General features: G+C 42.7%; 1 protein-coding gene across 2 annotated transcripts in view; it reads left to right on the forward strand.

Moving 5' to 3' along the window:
- The first annotated feature begins 1,026 nt into the window (after positions 1–1,026).
- LOC106566585 (zinc finger and BTB domain-containing protein 46) overlaps positions 1,027–8,027 on the forward strand; it is a 122,044-nt gene continuing 115,043 nt past the window's right edge. The window contains exon 1 of one of the 2 annotated variants that reach the window (XM_014134725.3): positions 1,027–1,456. The gene's annotated coding sequence lies outside the window, so the exon portion shown is untranslated. The remainder of the gene's footprint in view (positions 1,457–8,027) is intronic. The other variant, XM_014134726.3, reaches the window with a different exon arrangement.

An 8,027-nucleotide genomic window follows, 5' to 3' on the forward strand; every position in this document is an offset into this window, starting at 1 on the left:
AAACACACACTTCCCCTAAAAACAAACACCTTGCAACCATTTCTCTCCCTGACGTAACACACGCCAAGCTGTCCTGTCCTCCAACTCTCCCTACTTCCCCTAAACAGCCAGGACCTCATACTGAGAAGATGAGAAGTGCTCTGTCTGTTTATGTCTGATATCAGATTTAGCAAATGAGACAGACTTTGGTAAGGGCACTGAAATGACACCGGCATGAAGGAATCTCATCTGATTGAGACAGACATTGAATTTAAAAACGTACATCATCTACAATTGACATGATGTCAATGTTGGTGTTATTCATGTGTTAGTCCTTATTAATAACTATGCTATTATTTCAGGGATTTTACTGGAGTGTCGTTGTCTGAAAGATGGATGAAACAATGAAAAAAAAGTATTTTGTTTTGAAGGGTTGTCCAACGTGAATGTCAGTATTCCTTTACCTTCTGTCTGATTGATGGATAGTTTGCCTGTTTTACCACAAGAGGGTGTAGCTTGGTCCTTGCCTTTCATTCAAACTACACGGCGGACAAAGCTTGTCTTCTGTTCTCACCAACACCCACAGCAGATGCACTCATGTTCAGAACCCCAGTGTCATGCATAAATGTATAGACAAGCGCATACTTCTCTGTGTAGGCTAATAGCTACACTGAGACATTCCTTTTAAATAGGAAACGTCCTTCATAAACTGTATTACCATGAGATGGGTCACTCCTTTGCAGCAGTATATGTTTCTTTCTTTCACAAAATCCTATGATATGCTGAAGATATACTACAACAATACATGTTAGGTATATTATAGCGCGGTACTTTACACCTTACACACACACACAAGTCAATTTCAATTGGTTGTCTTGTCCATAAGACAACCCAGTTTAGCATAAGAATAAGAATGTTTAACACTTCATGATATTGTTTTCATGACACACTGCACACACAGACAAATACCCGACAATTGTATTTATTTTATGATTTCACATCGTGCTACTCAATTGCAATAATGACACTAATATTTCTTTGAGCTGTCAGATAGAGAGTGTCTGGGGGTTGGTCGCTGATGGAACGGCGTGTGTGTTCATGTTGCCTCATTTCCTGAGTCTGCCCAAAGACAGGGAGATACGGGGGGACAGTGCGAGGGAGAGAGCGCCCTGGAGAAAGAGAGCGAAAGAGAGAGGGGGAGAGAGAGACAGACAGACACAGAGGGGGAGCCTGGTTCCTGATACCAAACACGGAAAAGCAGGGGAGTGAAAGAGAGAAAAAAGGCTGGCTGAGACAGGGAGAGAGGGGGAGAAAACAGGGGAATAACACTTAAAGAGACACAAAAAGCGTAGGTGATGAAAGAAGATAATACTATGTTCTTCTGAACATTCCCCTTTCTTTATCTCTCACGCTGTCACATCGGATTGGACTCCAAAGAATCGACACCGCGTCTATCCCAGACCCCATGGGTTAACAGGTATGTCTGCCATGCTCTTTCACTGCTTTTCCTTCATCAGCCCTTCCGTTTCTATTCAATTGCCTAGTGTCAATGTATGTATTTTAAAATCTGCTGATTTTATACGGAGACGCTGTCTCAAGGTTCAGACTATGTGCTTCATTTTACAACAATGTCATTTTCATAATAGTTTTACGTTCAGATAGAGAGCGTGCTTGCGCACACGTTATAACCATAGAACAATGTAACTCTTCAGAATGCATGTGACAAGTTGAAGCGGTGTATCGTGGTTTTACGGTTAATAACGGGTGGTTATCGGTGTGTTGGTATCATGTCACGGACCGCACAAGTGTATTTTGACAGTTCTTCGGTGCGATGCATTTAAGCGTCATGCTAAAAGTAGTCCGCCTACCTGTTTCATTTTGCCGAGCTAACCGACAAGCCAAATGTCCACTTGCGTGAATGTTTCTTGTTGTTGTCATTATGAGATGCAGTCATTTGCTAATGTAGGATAATTGTGCACTTGCATGAGATTGGGAAAACACGATATAGGCTAAAGGCACATTTATTTGCAGAATAAAACGCTCTAATCATAGGTTATTTGTTTTCACTGTAAAGGAACCCCTCTTTCCCTGACTGTATTTGTTAACCCGCGAATGTTGAGTTAACTGTCAACGTGTTGACCCCAATATTCTAGGTCTTTACGAGATTTTCACGCAGTGAGCTGTCACTGATCGTGATGCCTTCGTTGTATATCGTTCTCTGCGGTCGGTCGGGGGATTTAAAGGCACAGTGCAGCCGTTTTTATCGCAATATCAAATCATTTCTGGGTAACAATTAAGTAACGTACTTTTATTTTATATTTATTTATTTAAAACATCTATAAAAATTAGCTTCTCAGCAAAGAGCAATTTCTTAAGCACGAATTTTGCTAGGACAGTCTGGAAGTAGTCTGATTGAGGGCCCTAATTGGACGAGGTTAATGGGAGGGATATGTAAACTGAAAATGAGCTGTTATTGGCAGAGAGGTTTGAAACAGTCTTTGTTATTGGTCTATTAACTTTTACTGCTTGGTGATGATGCCAGGCAGGTCAAAACTCCATCCCACCAAAACAGGCTGACATTTCAGTGGACTTTTCAAACAGGCTTACACTAAAATGGCGTTATCATTATGTTTTACAAGTTCACAGTATTATTGCAACCTCATAGTGTGGAAATATATATAAAACTTAAGAAATCACGTTTTTGACTGCCCTGAGCCTTTAAAATGAAATGCTGGCAGTTTGGCAGGCAAGGGTTTAAACCCCCCACCCCTTCTCCCCCTACTTCTTCCCTCGGTTAACCTCTGAAAGGGGGATTTCTCCAGCTGGAAATTTCTGCTGCGTCAACACCCAACCCTAGAGTAGGCTACCAGACAAGAGAGGGAGAGTTCAGGTTTCAGACTCAACGTGTTGTAGCGATATGCAATATTAATCTGATCCGTCCGCAGGCGCTTCTTGAGTTGAGTTGAAAGTGTGGCGTCAAGTGTTTTCATTTGGTGCTGAATGAAGCTGAAATGCCAAACCGAACTGCTGATATGCTTTGCCCGTCTCTCGGTTATTGTGTGTGTGTGTCTCTGTCGGTCTGTGTCTGCCCCCTCAGAGTGGTCAGTTCCGTCTTCCTCCATTTTCTACCGTGCTCAGAAAATGAAAGGGGAACAACACCACTTTATTCCTGCGCTGACAACAACACAATGTCTCGGCGCACGGTGCGCCAGGTGCGATGTCAACAATGAAGTCGCGCAAATCGTCTGTCTGATCAAATCTATCGATGTCTGATGTCCTATGCTACACCTTTCCCACAACAGTCTGCTAATATGTTTTCCCCTAACCTTTTGTATTTGGATCATTTAACTCCCTGTTAGTTCTAACATTTAATTGCAAAATCACACTTGTATTTGGTCTCCTCCTAGACATTCATTTGACCTCCTTGATTAAAACATAAACCTAAATACGCATCAGTGTTTTATTATTCCGAGATTCAGATCATATTTTATAGACCTAATAACTTTAATTTATAGCCTAAGCATTTAGACCTATACATGCGTTAAAAACCTATACATGCTCCCGAGTGTCGCAGCGGTCTAAGGCACTGACTCGCAGTGCTTGAGGAGTCACTACAGACACCCTGGTTCGATTCCAGGCTGTATCACAGCTGGCCGTGATTGGGAGTCCCATACGACGGCGCAGCGTCTTCAGGGTTTGGCTGGTGTAGGCCGTCATTGTAAATAAGAGTGTGTCCTTAACTGACTTGCCTAGTTAAATAAAGATTCAATAAAAAAACATAAATGCTATTCAATTAAAGTTGTAAAGAATTCACAACCACACAACCTGTATGTTGCTTTGTTTTGCATCCACCATGGTGGTTATACCTACTAAATAAACAATTATTAGGCCTACCGTTTAACATCTTGGTCACAAAGATGGGGGGGAATTTAATATATGAAGAATCTAATATATATATATATATATATATATTTAAACACACTTGTGTCAGACTACTTTAATTAGAAAACAGCTTGTGACTCATTTCTATCACAGTATAAGTTAAAACAATAGCCTGTCATAGGCAGGTTCCATTATTAGCCAACTGAATGGGGTAAAATGGAGAGATGGTCAGAGGAGAGAGAGAGAGAGGAAAGAAAAAACAAGGCCAAGATTAAATTGTTAAAGTAGCCAATGGAAACCTGGACTGGGTCCTAATTTGGGAGGTGTCAAGCATGGCAGCTAGTCCGGAACCCTCGTTAACAGTGACGTCTTCACCTGGGTGAATATCTGCCACGCTGTAAGCTAATAAGGAGAGGCTGAGCCTAATTTGATAAGCCTGCTGAAGTCTTCAATTATGCAGCTGTACAGTATGTGTATTTATTTAATGACTATTAATGAATTACTAACAATTAACATAATATTAATTATATTGTTATATGTTTGTTAAAACTGCGTTGTTGGTTAAGGGCTTGTAAGTAAGCATTTCACTGTAAGGTCTACCCCTGTTGTGTTCGGCGCATGTGACAAATGACATTTGATTTGATTGTTCTATTTAATTATGTGGCTAAAACGACAGTAGCCCTATAATTGTTTAAACATCTTCTGTGACTTTGTCAGGTGTATTTTAGGGGCCTGGTTGTAATCTGGTAATGGGATGTAATTTCAACCAGAAAACCACCAGAATATGATGTATTTCATGAATGCCCTGATGTCATCATGAACAAAAATAAATACATCTGTTGACGTGAGGACACACCACAACAAAGACATGTTTTTTACCTGGTTGGGGGTTCAGGTACTGCTCTGTTGACATGAGGACACCGTTTGCCAATCAAAGTTTAAGACTAAGAATCAACATTTCTGCCGTATGTGCACCAACTGTGCCAAGACAATTACATTCTATTTATATTATCAACTTGTTTTCAAAACATCTAGTGACTCAGTTTAACCAATCGCCACTAGTACTTTTTTCAATGCTAATCGTCTCAGCAGCTGATGCCTGAATCTGTTTGTGTTTGGAAGCTTCTAGATGTTATGAGGTGAATTGCCAGACCTGTATATACAGTATCTGACCCAGCTCCAGCAAAGCAATATAGGGAGAGGTCTGGGCGGCCCCCTTCTCTGGCTACTCTGCTGAGCTCACTTCCCCCCAGGTGTGGCTGTGTTGTGTCAACACTGGGGCTGGAGGACGGGGGAGTGTGTGTGTGTGTGTGTGTGTGTGTGTGTGTGTGTGTGTGTGTGTGTGTGTGTGTTGAAAGTATGAGGGAGCAGGAGCATCAAGTGTTAAATAGACAGTGAGATGTTTATTGAGGGTGGTTGCGCTTGTTAATCTGAACATTTGCACTGAGAGGAGAGTTTGGAAGAGGTTAGAGAGAAAGAGAGAGGAGAGTTTGGAAGAGGTTAGAGGGAAAGAGAGAGGAGAGTTTGGAAGAGGTTAGAGGGAAAGCAAGAGGAGAGTTTGGAAGAGGTTAGAGGGAAAGAGAGAGGAGAGTTTGGAAGAGGTTAGAGGGAAAGAGAGAGGAGAGTTTGGAAGAGGTTAGAGGGAAAGCGAGAGGAGAGTTTGGAAGAGGTTAGAGGGAAAGCGAGAGGAGAGTTTGGAAAAGGTTAGAGAGAAAGAGAGAGGAGAGTTTGGAAGAGGTTAGAGGGAAAGCGAGAGGAGAGTTTGGAAGAGGTTAGAGGGAAAGAGAGAGGAGAGTTTGGAAGAGGTTAGAGGGAAAGCGAGAGGAGAGTTTGGAAGAGGTTAGAGGGAAAGAGAGAGGAGAGTTTGGAAGAGGTTAGAGGGAAAGAGAGAGGAGTGTTTGGAAGAGGTTAGAGGGAAAGAGAGAGGAGAGTTTGGAAGAGGTTAGAGGGAAAGAGAGAGGAGAGTTTGGAAGAGGTTAGAGGGAAAGCGAGAGGAGAGTTTGGAAGAGGTTAGAGGGAAAGAGAGAGGAGAGTTTGGAAGAGGTTAGAGGGAAAGAGAGGAGTGTTTGGAAGAGGTTAGAGAGAAAGCGAGAGGAGAGTTTGGAAGAGGTTAGAGGGAAAGAGAGAGGAGAGTTTGGAAGAGGTTAGAGGGAAAGCGAGAGGAGAGTTTGGAAGAGGTTAGAGGGAAAGAGAGAGGAGAGTTTGGAAGAGGTTAGAGGGAAAGAGAGAGGAGAGTTTGGAAGAGGTTAGAGGGAAAGCGAGAGGAGAGTTTGGAAGAGGTTAGAGGGAAAGAGAGAGGAGAGTTTGGAAGAGGTTAGAGGGAAAGAGAGGAGTGTTTGGAAGAGATTAGAGGGAAAGAGAGAGGAGTGTTTGGAAGAGGTTAGAGGGAAAGAGAGAGGAGAGTTTGGAAGAGGTTAGAGGGAAAGCGAGAGGAGTGTTTGGAAGAAGGAAAGCGAGAGGAGTGTTTGGAAGAAGGAAAGCGAGAGGGAGAGAGAGGGAAGAGGGTTAAAGAGTGAAGGTAGATATGGCAGAGAGACTGCCATATCTACTGGGTGAAATACCACAATGTGCCGTCACAGCCGCAAGATTTGTGACCTGTTGCCACAAGAAAAAGGCAACCAGTGAAGAACAAACACCATTGTAAATACAACCCATATTTATGTTTATTTATTTGACCCTTTGTACTTTTACTTGTTGCACATAATATGATATTTGAAATGTCTTTATTCTTTTGGAACTTTTGTGAGTGTAACGTTTACTGTTAATTTCACCTTTGTGTATTATCTATTTCACTTGCTTTGGCAATGTAAACATATGTTTCCCATGCCAATAAAGCACCTTAAATTGAAATTGAAATCGAAATTGAGAAGGGAGGGGGAGAGATAATAGAGAGGGGAGAAAAGACAGAGAGAGGGGAGGCAGACAGAGAGAGGGGAGGGAGACAGAGAGAGGGGAGGGAGACAGAGAGAGGGGAGGCAGACAGAGAGAGGGGAGGGAGACAGAGAGAGGGGAGGGAGACAGAGAGAGGGGAGGGAGACAGAGAGAGGGGGAGGCAGACAGAGAGGGGGAGGCAGACAGAGAGAGGGAGGCAGACAGAGAGAGGGGAGGCAGACAGAGAGAGGGGGAGGCAGACAGAGAGGGGGAGGCAGACAGAGGGGGGAGGCAGACAGAGAGAGGGGAGGCAGACAGAGAGAGGGGAGGCAGACAGAGAGAGGGGGAGGCAGACAGAGAGAGCAGGAGGCAGACAGAGAGAGGGGAGGCAGACAGAGAGAGGGGAGAAAGACAGAGTAAGGGAGGCTGACAGAGCGAGGGGAGGCAGACAGAGAGAAAAATAGATACAGTGCCTTAGGAAAGTATTCAGACCTCTTGACTTTTTCAAAAAAATATAAGGTTTATTCAAAAATGTATGAAATAGTTTTTTTTCCTTCATCGATCTGCACACAATACCCCATAATGACAAAGTAAAAACAGGTTTTTAAAAATGTTTGCAAATTTATAAAAAATAAAAAAACGGAACTATTATATTTACATAAGTATTCAGACCCATTGCTCAGGACTTTGTTGAAGCACCTTTGGTGGCAATTACAGCCTCAAGTTGAGAGCTTCAAGTTCCTTGGTGTCCACATCACCAACAAACTATCATGGTCCGAACACACCAAGACAGTCGTGAAGAGGGCACGACAAAGCCTATGCCCCTTCAGGAGAATGAAAAGATTTGTTATGGTTCCTCAGATCCTCAAAAAGTTCTACAGCTGCACCATCGAGAGCATCCTGACTGGTTGCGTCACTTCCTGAACAGCTAATAATATGGCTACCCAGACTATTTGCATCCCCCCCCCCCCCCTTTTACGCTGCTGCTACTCTCTGTTTATTATCTATGCATAGTCACTTGAACTCTACCTACATTTACATATTACCTCCATTACCTCAACTAACCGGTGCCCCCCGCACATTGACTCTGTACAGGTACCCCCTGTATATAGACTCGCTATAGTTATTTTACTGATGCTCTTTAATTATTTGTTACTTTTATTTTATATTTATCTATTTTTTACTTAACATTGTTGGTTAATTAAGGGCTTGTAAGTAAGCATTTCACTGTAAGGTCTACACCTGTTGTATTCGGCGCATGTGACAAATACAATTGTATTTTATTTTATTTGAAG

This window comes from Salmo salar, chromosome 13, assembly GCF_965601325.2.
Source record: "Salmo salar chromosome 13, fSalSal1, whole genome shotgun sequence".
In the NCBI taxonomy this organism is placed as follows: domain Eukaryota; kingdom Metazoa; phylum Chordata; class Actinopteri; order Salmoniformes; family Salmonidae; genus Salmo; species Salmo salar.